At 34.7% G+C, this 23,276-nt stretch overlaps 1 long non-coding RNA gene across 1 annotated transcript in view; it reads left to right on the top strand.

Annotated features, from left to right (window-relative positions):
• Nucleotides 1-16,681: 16,681 nt before the first annotated feature.
• The window catches only part of LOC117064610, a 40,174-nt gene continuing 33,579 nt past the window's right edge, over nucleotides 16,682-23,276 (top strand). Inside the window, exon 1 of the long non-coding RNA XR_004429553.1 lies at nucleotides 16,682-16,787. This is a non-coding gene — a long non-coding RNA (uncharacterized LOC117064610). The remainder of the gene's footprint in view (nucleotides 16,788-23,276) is intronic.

The raw sequence follows: 23,276 nt of genomic DNA, 5'->3' as shown, positions 1-23,276 counted from the left end.
TTTGAAAAACTAGAACTAGGCCAGGCGTGGTAGCTGATGCCTGTAATCCCAGCACTTTGGGAGGCCGATGCAGGTGAAATCACATGAGGTCAGGAGTTCGAGGCCAGCCTGGCCAACATGGTGAAACTCTGTCTCTAATAAAAATACAAAAATTAGCCAGGCATGGTGATGCATGCCTGTAGTCCCTGCTACCCAGGAGGCTGAGGCAGAATTGCCTGGGCCCAGGAGATGGAGGTTGCAATGAACTGAGATCGCGCCACTCCAGCCTGGGAGATGGAGCTAGACTCAGTCTCAAAAGAAAAACTAAAATGATGAAAATCCAATATCTTAAAACACTTCCTTTAAAAGGATTGTGCTAGTTGCATCTCATTTAAGGAAATAGTAATGCAGAATCCAATCAAGTATATTTCTTAATAATTTTTAATATTAGGAGTCACTAATCAGGGTAGCCATGAGAAAATTCTCTTTTTCCATCTAGTCCATCTTCATTTGAAATGAACCATCTTTATTATTTTTTTTTTTTTTGCAGCATTTATATCTTTCTGAAGTCTTTAAAATTTTGTTGATAGTACATGTTTCATAGCCAAAAACAAATAATAATAATAATGAAGCAACAAAGAAAGAAAGAAAAAGGAACACTTTCTTAAAACCCTTTAATCTTCACTCCATCATTCCATCAGGAGAGAACTGATTACTACTAGTTGCAACATTAGAAGCTGATGAAACCTTATTAGCATTTCCAAGATCTGTTTTGTCCTTTCACCAGTTAGACACATGAAAGCAAAATTGGCTGTAATATGGTGTTAGTGGTCTGCAAGAAAATATGAAATGCCTTTTTTCAGTTTACAAGAAAATTGTATTCCATTCTCAAAAGATAACACTTCCATGACCATTAAAAGGGAAATAATATTTTTAAAAATTAATTTTAAAAAATTTCCAGTTTTATGGAATCAAATACATATTGACAGAATGATATATTTTAAAGTGTACTACATGATGTTTTGACATCATCTCCCATTGTTAGTTGTTGGGTGTGGTGAGAACATCAAGATCTACTCTCTTAACAAAAAATTAATTTTAAAAAATTAAGATTTATACCTCTTCTCTGTGAACAAAGGATTTCACAGGCTTCTATCTGTTTTATTACTTCGAACTTACACTTTGAGTTTACTAGAATGTGATTGTTCATACAAAAAGAGTTTTATACACTAATTTTATAAAACTCTCACTGAATAAAATATGTGGAATGCTACATTTCTTCCTATCTAATTGGTTAAATGATAAAGGATTTTAAAAATAAGAATCAATTTAGACCTACTATTAAAATCAGGAAAGTGTCTATTCACTTATCCTACTCATTGAAAGTATAAAAATAAGTAATATTTGCTTTGTTAAATCTTCACTAAATTCAGATTGTTGATTAAAGTCAAAAGAAACTCTTAATAAGACCATCTTTATTTTCTTGTTGGCCACAGTTTACAGAACTTAAATTTTATAGACTCTATACTTTTAAAGGATTTTTAAAATACACTTTAAGTTCTGGGATACATGTGCAGAATGTGCAGGTTTGTTACATACGTATTCATGTGCCATGGTAGTTTGCTGTACCCATCAACCCATCATCTACATTAGGTATTTCTCCTAATGCTATCCCTCTCCTTCCCTCCCACCCCTTGACAGGCCCCAGTGTGTGATGTTGCCATTCCTGACCCCATATGTTCTCTTTGTTCAACTCCCACTTATGAGTGAGAACATGTGGTATTTGTTTTTCTGTTCCTGTGTTAGTTTGCTGAGAATGATGGTTTCCAGCTCCATCCATGTGCCTGCAAAGGACATGAACTCATTCTGTTGCATGGCTGCATAGTGTTCCATACTGTATATGTGCCACATTTTCTTCATCCAGTCTAACATTGATGGGCATTTGGGTTGGTTCAGTCTTTGCTATTGTGAATAGTGCTGCAATAAACATACGTGTGCATGTGTCTTTGTAACAGCATGATTTACAATCCTTTGGGTATATACCTAGTAATGGGATTGCTGGGTCAAATGATATTTCTAGTTCTAAATTCTTGAGGAGTTGCCTAACTGTCTTCCACAATGGTTGAACTAATTTACACTCCCAACAACCATGTAAAAGCATTCCTATTTCTCCACATCCTCTCCAGCATCTGTTGTTTCCTAACATTTTATCGATCGCCATTCTAACTGGGGGGAGATGGTATCTCATTGTGATTTTGATTCGCATTTCTCTAATGACCAGTGATGATGAGCTTTTTTTCATATGTTTGTTGGCTGCATAAATGTCTTCTTTTGAGAAGTGTCTGTTCATATCTTTCACCCACTTTTTGATGGTGTTGTGTTTTTTTCTCGTAAATTTGTTTGAATTTCCTGTAGATTCCGGGTATTAGCCCTTTTTCAGATGGATAGGTTGCAAAAAATTTCTCCCATTTTGTAGGTTGCCTGTTCACTCTGATGATAGTTTCTTTTGCTGTGCTTCTGCAAAGAAGAACTAAAAAAGAAGAACTAAAGAACTAAAAGTTCTTTAGTTTAATTAGATCCCATTCGTCAATTTTGGTTTTTGTTTCCATTGCTTTTGGTGTTTTAGTCATGAAGTCTTTGCTCATGTCTATGTCCTCAATGGTATTGCCTAGGTTTTCTTCTAGGTTTCTATGGTTTTAGGTCTTACATTTGAATATTTAATCCATCTTGAGTTAATTTTTTATAAAGTGTAAAGAAGAGGTCCAGTGTCAGTTTTCTGCATATGGTTCGCCAGTTTTCCCAATGCCATTTATTAAATAGGAAATCCTTTCCCTATTTCTTGTTTTTGCCAGGTTTGTCAAATGTCAGATGTTTGTAGATGTGTGGGTGTTATTTCTGAGGCCTCTGTTCTGGTCCACTGATCTATATATCTGTTTTGGTACCAGAACCATGCTGCTTTGGTTCTGTAGCCTTGTAGTATAGTTTGAAGTCAGGCAGAGCAATGCCTCCAGCTTTGTTCCTTTTGCTTAGGATTCTCTTGGCTATATGGGCTCTTTTTCAGTTCCATATGAAATTTAAAGTAGTTTTTTCTAGTTCTGTGAAGAAAGTCAATGGCAGCTTGATGGGAATAGCACTGAATCTCTAATTACTTTGGGCAGTATGGCCATTTTCACAATATTGATTTTTCCTATCCATGAGCATGGAATGTTTTTCCATTCATTTGTGTCCTCTCTTATTTCCTTGAGCAGTGGTTTGTAGTTCTCCTTGAAAGAGTCCTTCACATCCCTTGTAAGTTGTATGTAGCAATTGTGAATGGGAGTTCACTCATGATTTGGCTCTCTGTCTGTTATTGGTGTATAGGAATGCTTGTGATTTTTGCACATTGATTTTGTATCCTGAGACTTTGCTGGATTTGCTTATCAACTTAAGGAGTTTTGGGGCTGAGATGATGGCGTTTTCTAAATATGCAATCATGTCATCTGCAAACAGAGACAATTTGACTTCCTCTCTTCCTATTTGAATACTCTTTATTTCTTTCTCTTGCCTGATTGCCCTTGTCAGAACTTCCAATACTATGTTGAATAGCAGTGGTGAGAGAGGGCATCCTTGTCTTGTGCTGGTTTTCAAAGGGAATGCTTTCAGCTTTTGCCAATTCAGTATGATATTGGCTGTGGATTTGTCATAAATATCTCTTATTATTTTGAGATACATTCCATCAATACCTAGTTTATTGAGTGTTTTTGGCATGAAGGGGTGTTGAATTTTGTTGAAGGCCTTTTCTGCATCTATTGAGATAATCATGTGGTTTTTGTCATTGGTTCTGTTTATGTGATGGATTATGTTTATTGATTTGCATATGTTGAACCAGGCTTGCTTCCCAGGGATGAAGATGACTTCATTGTGGTGGATAAGCTTTTTAATGTGCTGCTTGATTTGGTTTGCCAGTATTTTATTGAGGATTTTCACATTGATGTTTATCAGGGATATTGGCCTGAATTTTTTTGTTGTTGTTGTGTTGTGTCTCTGCCAGATTTTGGTATCTGGATGATGCTTGCCTCATAAAATGAGTTAGAGGAGTCTCTCTTTTTCTATTGTTTGGAATAGTTTCAGAAGGAATGGTACCAGCTCCTCTTTGTACCTCTCGTAGAATTCGGCTGTGAATCCATCTGGTCCTGGGCTTCTTTTGGTTGTTAGTCTATAAAGTACTTCTTCAAAATACATGAGTTCATTTCTCATTCCTTCACCCTGGACTGCTCTCAGGGATCAGATTTGCTATTAAAAATAAAACAACAGTTGACTGGGCACTGTGGCTCATGCCACCCAGCATTTTGTGAGGCCAAGGTGGGAAGATCACTTGAGATCAGGAGTTTGAGGCCAGCCTCGACAACATAGCACAACCCCATCTTTACAAAAACCTAAAAAGTAAGCCAGGCATGGCAGTGCATGCCTGTAGTTTTAGCTACTCAGTCAGCTGAGGCAGGAGGATTGCTTAAGCCCAGGAATTCAAGGCTGCAGTGAGCCATGATCACTTCACTTCATTCCAGCCTGGGCAATAGAGTGAGACTCTGTCTGTCTCAAAAAAAAAAAAAAAATCCATATCTATATCTATATCTCTATATCTATCTATCTATCTATCTATCTATCTATCTATCTATCTATCTATCTCTGTAATGCATCCCGAAAAACACTTCCTGGTTTTCCAGTAACATGTTCACTGTACATTTTATATTTTCCATCATCCCAAGTGTTTATCCTCAATTCTCACCATCTAATCCCTTTAAGTGTCTACTTATGTATGCCAATAATCACAATAAGCAGAATATCAAAAATATAGCTACCATGGATTGGTTTTCCTGCTGTCTAACAAGGCAACAGCCTGAGTTCTGTTACATAGCTATTATTTTATTTATTCCTCAGAACAGTCCCAGGATAAAAATAACATCACCTTCATCTTTTCACATGAGAGAAGGGTGCAGAATTAGAGACATTAAATAAATTGCCCAGGACCCCAAAACTCTAAATTGGATGACACAAAATTCAAACTCCAGCCCCTTTAACTCCAAAGTCCATTCTCTCAACCATCAGCTAAGTGGTTTCCTTCTGTTGAGAAAGCATCCCACTCTCCAGTCACACACCAACGGAAGAGAGGTAACATTCTCTATTTGTTTGTTCTTGCTATGGAAAAACTCTCTTCTTTCCGGCCTTAGTACACATTTAAAAACACATTAAAAATAAGAAACATGTGAAATTCTTTTTTAAATAATATATTTTAACCAACCCAATATATTGAAAATATTATCATTTCAGCGTGTCACTAGCCCATTTCAGGGTCCAAATAGTCACTTGTGGGACAATGCAGGTTTAATGTCTTTAAATTAGACTATCCATGGAATCATTTATTTAAATATAAATATTGTCTTATCACAGATATTAAAAAGTCTAAATTATAACATTTAAAATAATAAAAAATCCATTAGTTTTCATAAAGAATATCTAATGAGTATTCTACTATACAATCCACTAACGAAGATAAGAAGTTATCTCTCCAAGTCATTGAGGTACACAATCAGGAGTGGTATTTTGGACTATGAGTTATGAAATCTCATCATGTTCTTCTATTTTTTAAATTCTTATTTTAGATTTGGGGGTGTGTGTGCAGGTGTTTTACATGGATACATGTGTATAATGATGAGTTTTGGGCTTCTAGTGTACCTATCACCCAAACAGTGAACACTGTACCCAACAGGTTATTTTTCAAACCTTCCATCCTTCCCCCTTTTAGAGTCCTAGTGTCTATTGTTTCTAACTTTATGCCCATCTGTACCAGTGTTTAGGTCCTGTTTATAAGTGAGAACATTCAGTATTTGATTTTCTGTTTCTAAGTTATTTCACTTAGGATAATGGCCTCCACCTCCTTCCATATTGCTGAAAAGAACATGATTTTTTTCTTTTATATGGATGCATAGTATTTCATGATATATATATACCACATTTCTTTATTCATTCTTCTGTCAATAAACATTTAGGCTGATTCCGTTACCTTGCTAGTGTGAATAGTGCTATAATGGATATGCAAGTACAAGTGTTTTTCAATATAATGATTCCTTTTACTTTCTTTCAACCCAGTAGTGGTATTGCTGGCTTGAATGGCAATTCTATTTTTAGTTTTTTGAGGAAGCTCCATACTATTTTCCATAAAAGATGTACTAATTTACATTCCCACAAACAATGTATAAGCGTTACTTTTTTTTCATATTCATGCCAATATATGTTGTTTTTGACTTCTTAATAATAGCCATTTTGACTGATATAAGATGGTATCTCATTGTGGTTTTAATTTGCATTTCTCTGATGATTAGTGATGTTGAATATTTTTCATGTTTGTTTGCCACTTGTATGTCTTCTTTTGAGAAACGTTTGTTCATGTCTTTTGCTCACTTTTTAATGAAGTTGTTTGACCATCTTCAGAGTAAGCCACCATGGGGCCTGAGCAGAATAGGTAGCGTCATTGTCATTGCAGGTAACATTGTCATTACTCAGGTTTGTAAACCATTGGCTTTTCAACATTTGCAGCTCAAGGCTTCACTGTTTGGTTATCTTTAGAAATAACTTTTTGTGTAATTAGCAGAGTTGACATTAGGCATGGGCGTCTTAAGGAGGGAGTTTGTTTTCAGAAATGTTTTATGTGGAGTAATCTTACAGAAACATCTTTTTTTTTTTTAGGTACAGAAACTCCAGATGGTTTCACCGTCTTTAGTTTATTCTTTTGTTATGTGTCACTTATTAACCCCGTCCAAAACACTGGCTCCAGTAAACCTCACCAAAGCTTTAAAAGTAAAATGTTTCATTAAATTTTACATTTTTAAATTATGCAAGACTGCTCTAATCTCACAAAATGTCCTTAATGGCATTTATTATTATGCTCTATTGGTTATAACTAATTCAAACTGAATGACATTAAATATAATTACTGTATAACATTTGTTTTCTAGTGTCAGCTTGCATATTTTCTTTATTCTCCCATCTCTCCCCTTAATAATCTGTAAAAGTCAGTAATCAACTTCATGTACCTCTATTGCATAAATTTAAAAAGGCATGTAGGTGGAGCCACCTCATTTTAAAAATATTAAACTGGACATAAAATATTTGCCCTGCTTTCGTGTATTATAAATTTGATACAGAAGGAGAGAATGTAAAAGGAAATACTTTTTAAAAAGGAAAATACACATCTTATTTATGAAGATTATCCTTTTTTACTCTTTATGGCACTCACACTTTGGCTTTGGAGTCCCTCGGCTTTTCCTTACTTCTACTTGTCCCATGGATTTATTTTTGAAATTTAACAAAATAATGCATATAAAGTGCTTGCAGATCTCTGATAACACAAACATGTAAAATTAATTCATCTTCCTCATTTTTCTTCTCCTTTGTCATAATCATCATCATAATTACAATGAATTCTGCCTATATGCCTAAGAGCTGGTTCATGAGTATGCCACAGCTAGCTTGCAAGAGCCAACTGCTGAATTTTCAGGTATTTTATGAGCTGATTCTTAAACATAGCCATTATTAAAGCTTAAACTTTATAAACTTACAATTAAATAAATTACATAAAATGTAATAAATATTGAAAACACAATCCCTAATTATTTTAGCACATTTTATATTTTCTATGCTCTTGAGGTTATTTGTATCCTTTGTTGCAGTGAGGTATAAATACTTTATACTGATGAGCTACTGTACATCTCTTCTCAACTCTGTGTTCAGTGACATCATATTGGTACCTTGAAACTGCCCATGGTGGAATATTCACAGGGCAGAAATCATCAAATTCCACAAATTGAGGTCTTTTCCCCCATCGGACAGTCATTTGTTAAAATTTACCTGGGGCAGAAAATATACAAAATAATCCTGGAGCATCTTGTAATGCCAAAAATAAGGAAGTTCTAAAAAAAAAGTAAAAATAACTCGCTTTCCAATGATGGGAGTAGGTCAAAGTGACACAGGCACCAACTAAAAGAGCTGTCAATGGCCAAAGCTGGAACAATTTGAGCAATAAAATAAAAAAATTTTATTGGTAGTGTATTAGAACTCAAATTATAAAATGAATTTTCATAACTCCATACTAATATAAACAAATTAATTGAGATAGGAAAGAATAAACAAATCTCACATGCAGAAGAATTCCAAATAAATTATGTAGTCACTCGAACCTCAAGGAGATGAAACAGAATCCCCTATTCCTTAACTATGAGCTTTTCCTTCCAAAGAAAGCCTACTAAGAGGAAGAAAAAGAATAACTTTAGAAAAACCTGACAAGCACTACCTTAGCCAGGTGATCAAGACCAGCATTTACAGCAGTAAGTCATGTTGATAGTATTCATTTTGTGGTATGACATGATTAAAATGGCCCTTTATTTCTGTGGTCTTTCTCTCAAATCCAATAACCCCAATGTACTCATGAGAAAAGCTCAGACAAATCCCAACTGAGGTACATTTTACAAAATACCTAAGCAATACTCTTCATAACTGTCAATATCATCAAAAACAAGGAAACTCTGAAAAATTGTCACAACCAAGAGGCAGCTAAGATGCCATGACCACTGAATGTAAAGTGATATGCTAGATGGGAATCCTGGAGCATGAAGAGAACATTAGCTAAAAATTAAGGAAATCCAGGTAAAGTATAAATTTTGATTAATAATAATGTATTGATATTGATTGTGTCAAATGCGCCAAACTAATATGTTATTAATAGGGGAGACCGACTCTGAGATATATGGGAACACTCTATATTATCTTTATAATTTTTCTGTAAATCTAAATTATTATAAAATTGACAGTTTTTTTTAAAATTTACTAACAGAACTGATCAATTTCTACCCTAGGTGTCACTTACTGAAGTCTTATTCAATGCTCAGTAACTCTGGGCGGACATCAAGCTGTGTTGCTGGTATTGCACTGGCCCTGGGCCTGTCCCCTAAACATCTCCATGCTAGGATGGGGGTGAAGGTAGGAAACTTGATGAACAAATAAAAAATTGTTAATAATTTATGTTAAAAATTATATATTGGCATCACATAGCTTGCATTCTTGTCAAATCATTATTAATCTGTAATATATAACCACAGGATGGCAAATAAGAAACAATAGTTTTTAACTAATCTATTTCTTCATTCATCAAAGACAGGTTAAAATTCCCTTGCTGTGACCTACATTTTATCCAGTATAGCAAGAACAGAGTTCTAAACTCTGTTCCCAGGGATGGAAAACTCAAAACCTTCAGGGTTAGGCTAGCAAATGAGTGGATTAGTGGATTGCCTGAGTGAAAGACAATAAGAGCTGGTGGGTGGATTGCCTGGGTCAGAGACAGTAGACATGATGGAGATTTTCATCAAACCGGAGAGCACAAGCTTGACCTAAGGCAGTTAGCGTTAAGTATTTGTTAAACCGCTGTTGCAGCCCAAGAAAAAGTTACTGGTTTGGCAGGAACTTCTGTTCTAAATTGTCAATTAAATCCCAAAGAAATTTCTTTGACAGACTTGAGTGAAATTGAGGTGTTTCATTCAGCTCACAGTTTGTCTAGAGATGTAGACCCTGAGAAATTTTAATGCATATTAATGAATTTCTTCAATTTATTTTATTTTTAAACTGGAGAAATTCTTATTTTTTATTTTTAAATTAAATAAATTCACTAATATTGAGGAGTAATATATGTTTTTACACCAAATAATTGGTAAAAAGGAAACAGGTTGCTTTCTGTGTTTTTGTTGAAGTCTGTCTATAAATAATATACTTTTAAAAATTAATAAAATTTAGGATATTTTTAGCTTCATACTATTGGAAAATCAATCATATTATTGTTTGTTCTAATCCTGAGCTCCTTTGAGATTAGATTTTCAACTAATATATTAATATGAGAGTTCTTTTATCACTAAGTTTAAAAATAATAAGGAATTTTACTATCTCCTTAAAACCCAAGCAAACATCTAGTGATTTTCTCACACAGAAATGCTGTTATTAAAATTAGTCAAGGGCAATGGGTAACTTCAATATAGGCCATTATTAGAGAAGACTACAGTTATGACTTCTAATGATAGTTGACTACAAAAATATTCATAGAATAAGAAAATTAATTGGCTAGATTCCTTTGAGCTAAAGCAATATTTTCTGTTATAGGAGCTGCAGAGGTTATACAGAAAGAATAATTTAAGTCTCATGCAAAAATAAATTCCGGTTAATGCTTATATTGAATGAAATTCTTTGTTTAAGGGCATACTAAAGCTAAAGTATCATTCTTTCCCAGCTTCAAGATAATTTTTAAATTCTCAGCCATTTAACATAGCCATATGATGCACTAAAAATCCTCAGTGACCTTGCTACTAAATTCAGTAGATATGGTTCAGTTCTTTTCTTACTTTGCTCACAGTAGTTGTTGACGGCATTGTTCATTTTCCTTCTTAAAAATGCCCAAATCCATAGCTCTCACTTGCTTCCTACTTCTCTTGTTTCTCTCACCAATAAATTTTTTACTTGATGCACAACTCTTGAACATATTCCTGAGGTACATGTGACATTTTGATTCCTGCATAAAATATGTAATGACTAAATCAGAGTAATTGGAATATTCGTCACCTCAAACATTTATTATTTCCTTGTGTTGTGGAACATCCCAAATTTTCTCTTCCCGTTACTTTGAAATATACAATAAATTTTTGTTAACTACAGTCACCCTACTGTGACCAGAACTCATTCCTTCTAACTATATTTTCGTGCCTATTTACCAATTTGATTTCATCTCTCCCTCCCTTCTATTATTGCCAGCCGAGAATACCATTCTACTCTGAGAAACACCATTCTACTCTCTACCTCCATGAATCCACTTCTTTAGCTACCACAAGAACATGAGATATTTGTCTTTCAGTGTCTGGCTTATTTGACTTAACACAATGTCCTCCACTTCCATCCATGTTGTTACAAATGACAGGATTTCATTCTTTTCTATGACTGAATAATATTCCATTGTATATACATACCACATTTTCTTTATCAGTTCACCCATTAATTAACATTTGGGTTAGTTCCATATCTTGGCTATTGGCTATTGTAAATAGTGCTGTAGTAAACATGAGATATCTCTTCAATGTACTGATTTCCTTTATTTATTTTTTTGGATATACACCCTGTGGTAAGATTGCTGGACCATAGGTAGTTCTTTTTTTTTTTTTGAGATGGAGTCTTGCTCTGTTGCCCAGGCTGGAGTGCAGTGGCACAATCTGAGCTCACTGCAATCCCCGCCTCCCAGGATCAAGCAATTCTCCTGCCTCAGCCTCTCGAGTAGCTGAGACTACAGGTGCCCACTACCATGCCTGGCTGATTTTTGTGTTTTTTTGTAGAGACACGGTTTCGCCATATTGGCCAGGCTGGTCTCGAACTCCTGACCTTGTGATCCACTTGACTCAGCCTCCCAAAGTGCTGGCATTACTGGTGTGAGCCACCGCACCCAGCTGATAGCTCTATTTTTAGTTTTTTGAAGAACCTCCATATTATCTTCCATAGTGTCTGCACTAATTTACATTCCCATGAGCAGGGTACAACTGTTCAACTTTCTGGGGATCTTCACTAGTGTCTTTAATTTTTTTATCTTTATGATAATAGACATTTTAACTGGTGTAAAATGATATCTCACTGTGGTTTTGATTTGATTTCCCTTGCAATTAGTGATGTTGAGCATTATTTCATATACTTGGCCATGTGTATGTCTTCTTTTGAGGAAGGTCTATGCAGATCCTTTGCCCAATTTTTCTTCCATTCTATAGGTTATCTCTTCATTTTGTTGACGGTTGTCTTTGCTGTGCAGAAGCATTTAAATTTAATTAGTCTCATTTGTCTGTTTTTCTTTTTGCTGCCTATGCTTTTGAAGTCTTAGGCATAAAATCTGTGTCTAGACAAATGTCCTAAATCATTTTCCCTACATTTCCTTCTACTGGTTTTTAAAATTTTGAGTCTTACACTTAAGTCTTTAACCCATTTTGAGTTGACTTTTATATGTGGTGAGAGACAGAAATTTTGCTTTATTCTTCTGCAAATGGAAATCCAGCTTTCCCAGCACCAGTTACTGAAGAGATTGTCCTTTCCCCGGTGGATGTTCTTTTCACCTTTGTTGAAAATGAATTGGCTATAAATGTATGGGCTTGCTCCTGGGTTCTCAGTTCTGTTCCATTGGTCTATGTGTCTGTTTTTATGCCAGTACTATGCTGTATTGATTACTATTACTATACTATATGTTTGTAGTATAATTGAAATCAAATAATGTGCTTCCACCTCTGTTCTGTTTGTTCAATATTGCTTTGGCTATTTGGGGTTATGTGATTCCATGTGAATTTTAGAATTGTTTTTTGTATCTGTGAAGAATGTCATTCATACTTTGATAGCAATTACATTGGATCTGTAGTCCACTTGGGTAATATGAACATTTTAACAATATTAATTATTCCAACCCATGGGCATGGGATATATTTTCATTTGTGTGCATGTGTGTGTCCTCTTCAATTTCCTTAATTAGTGTTTTATAATTTTCATTGTAGACATTTTTCACTTCTTTGGTTAAATTTATTCCTGGGTATTTTTGGGTAGCTATCATAAAATGGAACTGCTTCCTTAATTTCTTTTTAAGATGGTTTGCTGTTTGTGTATAGAAATGCTACTGAGTTTTGTATGTTGAATCTGTATTCTGTAACTTAGCTTAATTCGTATGTCAGGTATAGCAGGGTTTTTTTGATGGAGTCTTTAGTCTTTTCTGAATATAAAATCATGTTGTTTCCAAAAAAGAATACATTGACTTCTGCCTTTCCAGTAGTGATGCCTATTATTACTTTCTCTTGCCTTATTGATCTGGTTAGGACTTCCAGTTATGTTGATCAGGAGTGGTGGAAGTGGGCATTATATCCTATTCCAGATCTTAGAAGATAGGCTTTTAATTTTTTTCCCAGTCAGTATATTAGTTTTGAGTTTTTTATATATGGCTGTTATCATTTTGAGCTTTGTTCCTTCTCTATCCAGCTGATTGAGAATTTTTATCATGAAGGAATGTTGAGCTTAAATGAATGCTTTTTTACACCTATTAAAATGATCATATGATTTTTGTTCTTGATTTTATTGACATGATGCATCATGTTTATTGATTCATACATGTTGAAACAACCTTGTGTCTCTGGGATGAATCTCTATTAATCATGGTGAACGATCTTTTTATTGTGTTTCTGAATTTGGTTTGCAAGTGTTTTGTTGAGGACAACCAGGTTATTTAGTAGGGCCTTATAAAGGCATGAAACATAAGCCAGCAATATGGACACTTAGACATTATTACCTATTGCTAGATTTTCAAATACTATATCATGGTTGAAAACTATTATATTTATAAACATATTCTAACAGAATTAGAACATGGTATCAATGGACAAAAGGGAAGAATTAGCCATAATTAAATAAAGCAGATTTTCTAAGCTTGAAGATAACATGTTTCCAATTAAATTTGGGGAATACATTTGTCCTATACTAATATGCAGAAATTTTTCTATTTTTCAAAATGAAATGTAGTGTAATTTGTTGGAATTAGGCCGGGCACAGTGGCTCATGCCTGTAATCCTAGTACTTTGGGAGCCCGAGGAGGGTGAATTACCTGAGGTCGGGGGTTCAAGATCAACCTGGCCAACATGGCAAAACCTCATCTCTACTAAAAGTACAGAAATTAGCTGGGCATGATGACACACACTTATAATCCCAGCTACTCAGGAGGCCAAGGCAGTAGAATCATTTGAACTCAGGAGGCAGAGGTTGCGGTGAGGCAAGATCACACCATTGCATTCCAGTTTGGGTGACAGAGTGAGACTCCATCTCAAAAATAAATAAATAAAATAAAATAAAATAAAAATTTGTTGAAATTAGCAGCCAAAGAAAGAAAGCTATTAGCCCCCTGGTATATGAGGGCTTCAAGACCCTATTAAAGACTTAATATATCTGGTATTTAAAGTGAAATCCACAACATTCAGATAAAGCTAACCTACTCTGTCATATGCCATTGATTTGAATGATTAAATAATCAGAAAGAGTCTGACAAGTAGCAAGTAGGAGGAAACTTTCATTTGAAGGAAAAATGAGAATGGATTTGTAGCTGCCAATAAATTTCTCAGTAAGCTTGAGTAATACTGTTTATTCAATGAGTCTGAATAAATTTTCAAGAACATTTCAAGCATTAACTAGCCTCTTTTATAAGTTTTGTAAATTTGAAAATGTAGTATGGATCTGTCAGAAGTAAAATTAGAATTTTTAACTTTTTGATACTTGATGTTATGCAAAACATGCAAGACACTGATGTATGAGAGTTCTCCCTAAGCATTTTCTCTTACTGACAATTCAGAGGGCCTACTTCTTAGAGGTTGGATATTTACTCCCTGCTTAATACAAGCCTTGGAAAATCTCACTCTAAGATAGATAGGCAAGGTACAGAACCTTGCCATGAGTTTGTCACTAGGAGAAAATAAGGCTCTGCTGTCTTCAATATTTCTTACTAATTCTCTTCCTGAGAAGTGATACATTTTTAGAAAATTTAAAAACAGAAGCAGCAAAGTCTTTTTAGGAAAATTGTCATCATTCCTTTTGCTCAACTACATAATAGATTGGAATTTAGAATATTCCAACACAGGCCATGATACCCCAGTTCTCCAACCACAATGGGGTCTTAAAGAAAGGTACTTTCCTAGACACATCAGTTTAATGAAAACACATTTAGAGAACTGAGGATCTTGAAATAAATCCCTTAATATTTACCAGGTGCACATGTGCATCCAAACTCTAAATATTCTGCCAGCTGTATGCAAATCAATTTTTCTTTCCAATGTGGTAGCTATAGTATACCATTTGTAGTTTATGAACATGCCTATCTCTTACCAATCACTGTATAAAAGCTGTTCTCTCTGCTTTAAAAACCAATCACTTTACCCTTTACCTCTAACTTCATCTAGCAAATTTTCTTTCTCTCTCTATGTATTTAGCCCACATATTTTCAGTGTGAGAGTGTCAATCAATTTCATCTTCCTCAGTGATATGAGCACTCTCTGCACCTAAATCTATATGTGGTTACTATTACTATAATTGTTTATATCCATGTCTCTCTCCTACATTTGATTAAGAAAATTTCTGTTGTGGAGATGGAATGATACATGTGTTCCTATCCCCAACATCGTGCACAATTCCCATCCTAATGTTGGTATTCAATAGCTTCATATTGGCTTCATTAGTGTTCATGGCCACATACAGCCCCCTGACTTATCTAGTTAAATTGCTCATCAATAAAAAAAAACTCTTTCAAAGCATTCTAACATACAGGTACCAAGTTTTTGCACAAAGATATTCAGGTATGGTTATGTTAGCACTTTTTGTGATGGTCCTTCCAATTGTTAGAATGCTGTGTCTTTATTTAGGGCCCCAGTGTGTATCTGTGTAACTTCAACAATGTCTGAATTCTCCATCCTGAAGAAACAAGTGTAAAGACTGGTACTTTTTCCTGCCAGTTTTGCCTTATTCCTCTTGTTTTCTTTTTTAAGTTAAAATATGACTTACCTATTGCAAATATCCCAGACATGAAATAGTTGTAAAACACTTAACAATTCTGGTCAACTGTTTTTATGTATTTTAATGTCTCTTGAAATACGACACAAAAACAGAAAACACTAGATATAAAGTGATCCGCCTAAAGCATATCAGTTACATAGCCTGAATAATTTCAATTTAATAATTCTGTAATAGAGCCAAATGATGAATATTTAACTAATGCTACTTATTGCTTAAAGCACTATCACATCTAAACTATGCCATCTGTGTCTGTACTGATGCCCATTAAATTAAAACTGTTGGTGCTTCTTCGGAGCCAAACCCTCCTCTAATCCACAAGTGCTGGCAACTATTTTTTTGATCAGTTTTCTCTTCCTATAGATTGCCTATTTTAGAATGGCATGTAAATGGAATTGTACAGAATTTAGCCCTTTGAGTCTGGCTTTTTTCTTTGCATAATGCATCTGAAATTCATCTATCTTGTTTCTTGTATCAGTAGTTTGTATCATTTTATTGTTGAGTTGCATTCTGTCATATGAATACACGACAGTTAGTTCATTAATTTACCAGCCAAAGGACATTTGGATTGTTTCCCATTTATAGTGATTATGAATAAAACTTTATAAACATCCACTCATGGATTTTTCTGTGAATGTAAGTTTTGTTTCACTTAGATAAATCCCTAGTGATTTGTTTTTCTAAGACCACCAGAGCAGGCACAAAAGAACCAGCAAGTAGGCAAGTGTAGGAGCAAAACTGCAAGTTTATTTTGGTCACCTAAGGTGTGGGGAAGAGGTCTGTCGGCCTCCGGCAAAGAAGGCCTACAGAGTCCCCCCGGTGGGGCCCTCGGACAGCGTTCCTACAGTCCTGACATCCGGACAGGAGTGGAGGACTGAGGAAGGCCGCCCGTGGCATCCCTCCGGAGCGGCTTTTCTAGGAGTGGGAGGGCAATAGGCGGGGCACGGCGTGTCAGGGGGCGTTCCGCAGGTGCGACCAGGTAAATCTTGGTCTCTTCGGATTGACATCACCTGGCGCATGCCTAGTTGGTCTGCACCTTCCCGGGTCGCCGGCTGCATTTTCGCGCGCACGGGAAAAGCTGGGGGGGGGGGGAGGGGGGGGCGCGCGATGAAGAAACCGGAAGTGCACCATCTTGCCTCCGTTCGTCCGAACACCTAGGAATGAGATTGATGGGTTATGTAAGTGTGTATTTAACTTTATAAGAAACAGCAAAGCTGCTTCCACTTGTTTTTCCATCAGCAATGTTTGACAATTCTAGTTGCTCAGTTTTAAGAATTCAAGTTGCACAGAGCAGACTAACACTGGATACTTATTTTACTAATCTTATTATAGTTATTCTAATATGTATGTAGTGATGTATCATTGATTTTTGACCTATATTTCCCTAATATTAAATGTTATGAAGCACCTTTTCTAGTGCTTATTTGTCATTCATATTTTTGTCTATTCCCATGTTTTGCTCATTTTTTCTTGAGTTATCTGTTTACTTATTAAGGAGTTTTGATAATTCTTTATATATACGTACTTGTTTTAAATATGTGCTTTGCAAATATTTTCTCACATTTTGTGGCTTGTATATTCAGTTTCCAAAGAATATATTTCAAAGAGGGGAAGTTTTAAATTTTCATGAAGTCAATTTTATAAATTTATCATTTTAATTTCTTTTATGGATTATGCTTTTGGTACCAAATCTAAGAAATAATGTTTCTTTCACTTTTCTCTAGAGGTTATACAGTTCAGTTTTAAATATAGATCAGAAATTCATGGATAGAGGTTCATTATTTTTCTACCTAAAAATTCAATGTCCAGCACTATCTGTTAAAAATTACTTTTGAACATTGAATTGACTTTGTCCTTTATAGAAAGTCAATTTGACTACAAATGTTTGAGTTTTATTTCTGGATTTTTTTATTCTGTTCCATTTATCTATGTATCCATTCTTTTGCCAATATCACAGTCTTGATTATTATAGCTTTAGAGTATTAATATCTAATGATGTCTTTCCTCCATCTTTGTTCTTTTTCAAAATTGTTTTTGTTATTCTAGATCACTTAGGTTTTTTGTTTTGTAAATTTTTGTATTAGCTTGTTAATTTCTTGCTGGAATTTTTTGTTGGGATTGCATTACATCTACAGATCAGATTGGGGAGACACTGACATCTTAACAATACTGAGTCTTCAATGTGTGAACATAGTACATCACCTACTTAGTCTTCTTTGTTTATTTTCGTCAGTGTTTTGCAAGGTCCAATACACATTGTGTGTAAACTTTGTTCCATTATGAATCAGAAAAGATAGATCACAGTATTCATAGGCTCATAATTAATATAAAATAAGAAAAAAATGTAAAGTGGTCTTAGATGGGTTTCTCTATTCAGTGGAAAAATTATTTCAAAAATTTTGTGAGCAATAAACTCTCATACTGTTAAGCAATGACATTATAAGTGACAATATTACCCTTTGTCCCTTACAAATGGCTTCAAACAATATACTTTGACTACTAAGATAGATTTGTATAATATTAAAAGTCTATTACTTCATTTATACATTTTAATTGGATAACTATGAAATTGTCTTTTAAAAATACAGGTGTTTAAAAACACTACTTTTGCCTTAAAATGTATCTGGGTATTGGCTACAGAATTTTACTCCACACCGTAAATACTGTCACAGAATATGGACTTAATTATTGAATTAAATGCACATTCGAACTTCTGAATCAGAATTTTGCAGGCCGTACTAATGCTTTTTCTTCTTTATTTTTTTCTCTAACTTTTATTTTAGGTTCAGGGAGTACATGTGCGGGTTTGTTGCATGGATAAATTGCATGTTTCTAGGGTTTGGTGTACAAATTAGTTTTCCACCCAGGTAGTGAGCATAGTACTCGACAGGTAGTTTTTCAGTCCTCATCCTTCTTCCACCCTCCACCCTTCAGTAAGCTCCAGTGTCTATTGTTCCCTTTCTTGTGTCTATGTGTACTCAATGTTTAACTCCACTTAAAAGTGAGAACATGTGGTATTTGGTTTTCTGTTCCTGTGTTAATTCACTTAGGATTATGGCCTCCAGATCCATCCATGTTGCTGCAAAGGACACGATTTTATTTCTTTTATGGCTGTGTAATATTCCATGGTATATATTTACTATATCTTCTTTATCTAGTTTACTGCTGATAGGCATCTAGGTTGATTTCATGTCTTTGCTATTATGAAAAGTGAGGCAATGAATGTATGCATGTATGTGTCTTTATGGTAGAATGGTTTATATTCATTCAGGTATATACCCAGTAATGGTTCAGATGGTGTCTCTATTGTTAGTTCTTTGGAAAGTCTCCAAACTGCTTTCTGCAGTGGCTGAACTAATTTACACTCCCACCACAATGTATCTGCACTCCATTGCTCCATGACCTTACCAATATTTGTTATTTTTTGACTTTAGTAATAGCCATTCTGACTGATGTAAGATGGGATCTCATTGTGGCTTTTATTTGCTTTTATCTGATTATTAGTGGTGCTGAGCATTTGTTCATATGCTTGTTGGCTGTATGTATGTCTTTTGAGAAGTGTCTGTTCATTTCCTTTGCCTATTTTCTAATGGGGTTATTTGTCTTCTGCTTGTTGATTTGTTTCTTAGAGATTCTGGATATTAGACCATTGTCAGATACATAGTTTGCAAGTATTTTCTTTCATTCTTAGGTTGTCTGTTGACTCTGTCGGTTATTTCTTTTGCTGTACAGAAGTTATTTTGTTTAACTAGGTCTCACATGTCAATTTTTGTTTTCATTGCAATTGCTTTTAGAGCCTTTGTCATTAAATCATTGCCAAGGCCTATGTCCAGAGTGGTATTTCCTAGGTTTTCTTCCATGGTTTTTATAATTTTAGGTTTCATGTTTAAGTCGTTAATCCATATTGAGTTGATTTTGTATATGGTGAAAGAAAGGGGTTCAATTTCAAAGTTCTGTATATGGCTGGTCAGTTCTCCCAGCACCACTTATTGAATAGGGAATCCTTTCCCTATCGTTTGTTATTGTCAACTTTGTAAAAGATCGAACTGTTGTAGATGTGCAGCTTTATTTCTGGGTTCTCTAACCTTTCCCGTTGGTCCATGTATTTGTTTTTGTACCAGTACCATGATGTTACAGTTACTATGGTCTTGAAGTATAGTTTAAAGTCAGGTAGAGTGATGCCTCCAGCTTTGTTTTGTGTTTTGCTTCATATAGATAATTTTAACATAGCACGTACTAATTAATGTTAATGAGCAATACTTTTGTAGATACAGTAAAATATTTAAGCTGGAATTACTCACAATTTGTACTATAAGCTATATAATAATATCTTGCATATATAACTGTTAGAAACATGAAAAATTGCTGGGCGCGGTGGCTCAAGCCTGTAATCCCAGCACTTTGAGAGGCCGAGACGGGCGGATCACGAGGTCAGGAGATCGAGACAATCCTGGCTAACACGGTGAAACCCCGTCTCTACTAAAAATACAAAAACTAGCCGGGCGAGGTGGCGGGCGCCTGTAGTCCCAGCTACTGGGGAGGCTGAGGCAGGAGAATGGCGTAAACCCTGGAGGCGGAGCTTGCAGTGAGCTGAGATCCGGCCACTGCACTCCAGTCTGGGCGACAGAGCGAGACTCCGCCTCAAGAAAAAAAAAAAAAAAAAAAAAAGAAACATGAAAAATTGATAAATTCCAGATCAGATAAATTTTTTAATTAAATCATTATAGAGCTTTTGGAAGTGCTTTACTCTAAGCTTTATAGAAAATCCATTATAACTATGCCTCTTATCACCTTTGGTAATGGAACTCTTTGAATGTCTGAAGAAAACCATAGATTGACTCTAATTCTGTTGTTGGAAAAACATTTGATTGTTTAGACAGTCAAAGGGTGTTTAGGGCTAAAGTTTAAGTTGAATTCCCCTGTTCTTTTAATTCTAATTAAACTCAAAGGAAGGGAAATATTTCCATTTCACTGAATATATTACCTAAATCCTTTTGGTCTGCAGATTTTTTTTTTTTGCTTTGACTCCAATTGGTATTATATATTATTATCATCACATGTTAATAATTGAGATGTTCATGCTTTCTTATTTCAAGGAGATCCCTTTGGTCAAATACTCCAAAATAATAGTGAAGATGATGATAATAGTCATTAGTGTTATCATTTGAGTATTTTTCTTTAAATCATGTAATGCATGAGTCATCTGGATATATTCTTCATGAAAAATATTACATATACAATGTGAAAATTAAAACATGGGAATAAAGACACAAAATAACCTATTTCTTTCCATCACTTTTCTTTAATTTTGTTGTCAGTCTTTATCTGCTTTAAAGCTGTAGTACCTGTATGACTTTTATTATATCTATTAAACAACTCAGTCCTATTTCCCTGCAGTGGAATATTTTTACCTTCTCCAAAGTTTGCAAAGCTTAATGAAAAGAGAAAAGTGAATCGTTGTTTTATGTGACCATAATTGATTGCTAATAATAACTGTTACTAATATTAATTCTTATATTTGCATTTGCATATATTTTGACATTTGCATATATTATTATTTTTAGCGATTCACTACATAAACTATCAGCAAGTGCTTGACAAAGGAATGAATGAAATGATGAAGGACAACAGTTCAGAATAGGACTGCAATTATTACCTCAATTCCACAGATGGATAAACATCCATAAAGAAAATAAGAACACATACATATGTCTTACATGGCTTTCAGTTTAACTTTCATTACTTTATGATCATATTTTGTAAGGTGCTCAGTGTCTACTGAAAGTTAGTGGATTACTCAAGACTGACATCATTGTCTCCTGATTCTCACTTCCAGATTTTATTTTGCTTTGTTCTATTTAACCTCAGTACATAACATTATCACTTGGGAAGTTGATTAGGGTAATATAAAGAAAACTTTCATATTTCATTGGTTCCCTAATTTAATAAATATTTATTGATTGTTTTCTATTGGAAAATCACTATACTCAGCCCATGGATAATACAAAATAAAGTAGACATAAATCCGTACTTAATATGTATGTGTTTATGAAAATAGAAAAACTAACACTGCAGCCATCAAAGTTTACATAAAATTTCTTAAGAAGACTACATTGCAGAGATAGCCTCTAACAACGTGGGTGGGGGTAGCAGAGCAAAGAGGACTGAAAAAGAGCATAGGGAATCCTTAGTGAGTTTGCTTGGTGATTATGAATATATATAGTCACATATATACCTTGGTGCACTGAATATTCTGTTCAAACACAGACTTTGTTTGGATATTCTTTGATGGTAGGCTGTTTCTAGAGAAATGCCTAATGTATTACGTGTGCCCATCAAACTTGTTTATTTCTTCTACCCACTTCCTGCGATGCAAATATCACAGGAAGAAGGAATAAACAAGTTTGATGGGCACAGGTAATACATTACACACTTATTCACAAAGGCTGGGAAAAGACCTTGGGAAATGTAGCAAAAACTTCTTAAAATAAAAACATGACAACTTACATTGGAAGTTAATAAACACCAACTATACCTACCCTATTCATTCATTTGAGTTCAATGCAGGGAGACTTGCCTACTTAACCTTTTGTACAAAGAAGAAACAACTGGAATATTACCCAAAAATGTTTATATTTGAAATATCATTGAAATTAGTTCTGTAGGGAAAATAGTCTGTCAGTGCACTGGCAAGGGCAAGCCCTCTATAAATGGGACTGTCAATACTCTGCCTTCAGCATACATCACTAAGTGTGACATTTGAATTAAACTTCATTAAAAAATTAATAACAGGGTATTCAAAGAGGCTTTGTACTGTGAATCTTAAAAGCTTTCAAAAACATGGCACAATTATAGCCTTTTTATAATTTATATTATCAAATATGCTTTAAACTATCCTAAAATGTTATTAGCATATTAGTTATTGCTCCAAGCTTGTAAAGGATTGCACTATAGACCTTTTGTATAGCTATTTATTCTTTTACTTTGTTATCCATATACAAATTGAAAGCCAAAATGCTTTCAAGCATTATCAAATAACATGCATTTATTTCCCTCAAAAATAAGGCAAAATGGTGAAATAATACAGAAGTGCAATGACAAAATTTAAAAATGGAGGCTAGAGTAGTTTCTCATGTGCAAAACCATCTTTAATTAAAACATATATTTTAAAATAAACTCTTTACTTTTGAATAATTTTAGATTTACAGAAAAGTTGCAAAGATAATGCAGAGAAATCCTGCATACCCTTCAGCTAGTTGTTCTTTCTGTTAGCATCTTACATAACCATTGTATATATTTCAGCAGTTTTCCAACTCTGTTCCAGGATCCATTCAGAGGACCATATCGTCCTTCCTTTAATGTCTCTTTAGTCTTCTCTGATTAGTTACGATCCCTCAGACTTACCTTTTTTTGTTTTTGTTTTTCATAGCCTTAACAGTTTTGAAGAGTCAAGCAGGTTTCCTTGTTTTTTGAGCTGGGCAGTTTGAAGAGTCAACTTTGTAGAATGTGCCTCAATTTGAGATTGTCTGGTATCTTTCTTGACTAGGCTGATGATATTTTGAGGAAGAATACCACAGAGGTGAAGTGTCCTTTTCACACCGCATTTTGGGATATATGATATCACTGGTGATGCTACACTGGTCACTTGGTTACATTTGTTCAATTTC

This window comes from Trachypithecus francoisi, unplaced genomic scaffold (assembly GCF_009764315.1).
Source record: "Trachypithecus francoisi isolate TF-2019V2 unplaced genomic scaffold, Tfra_2.0 Lachesis_group2, whole genome shotgun sequence".
NCBI lineage: Eukaryota > Metazoa > Chordata > Mammalia > Primates > Cercopithecidae > Trachypithecus > Trachypithecus francoisi.
This window is presented reverse-complemented; position numbering and strand designations above follow the sequence as displayed.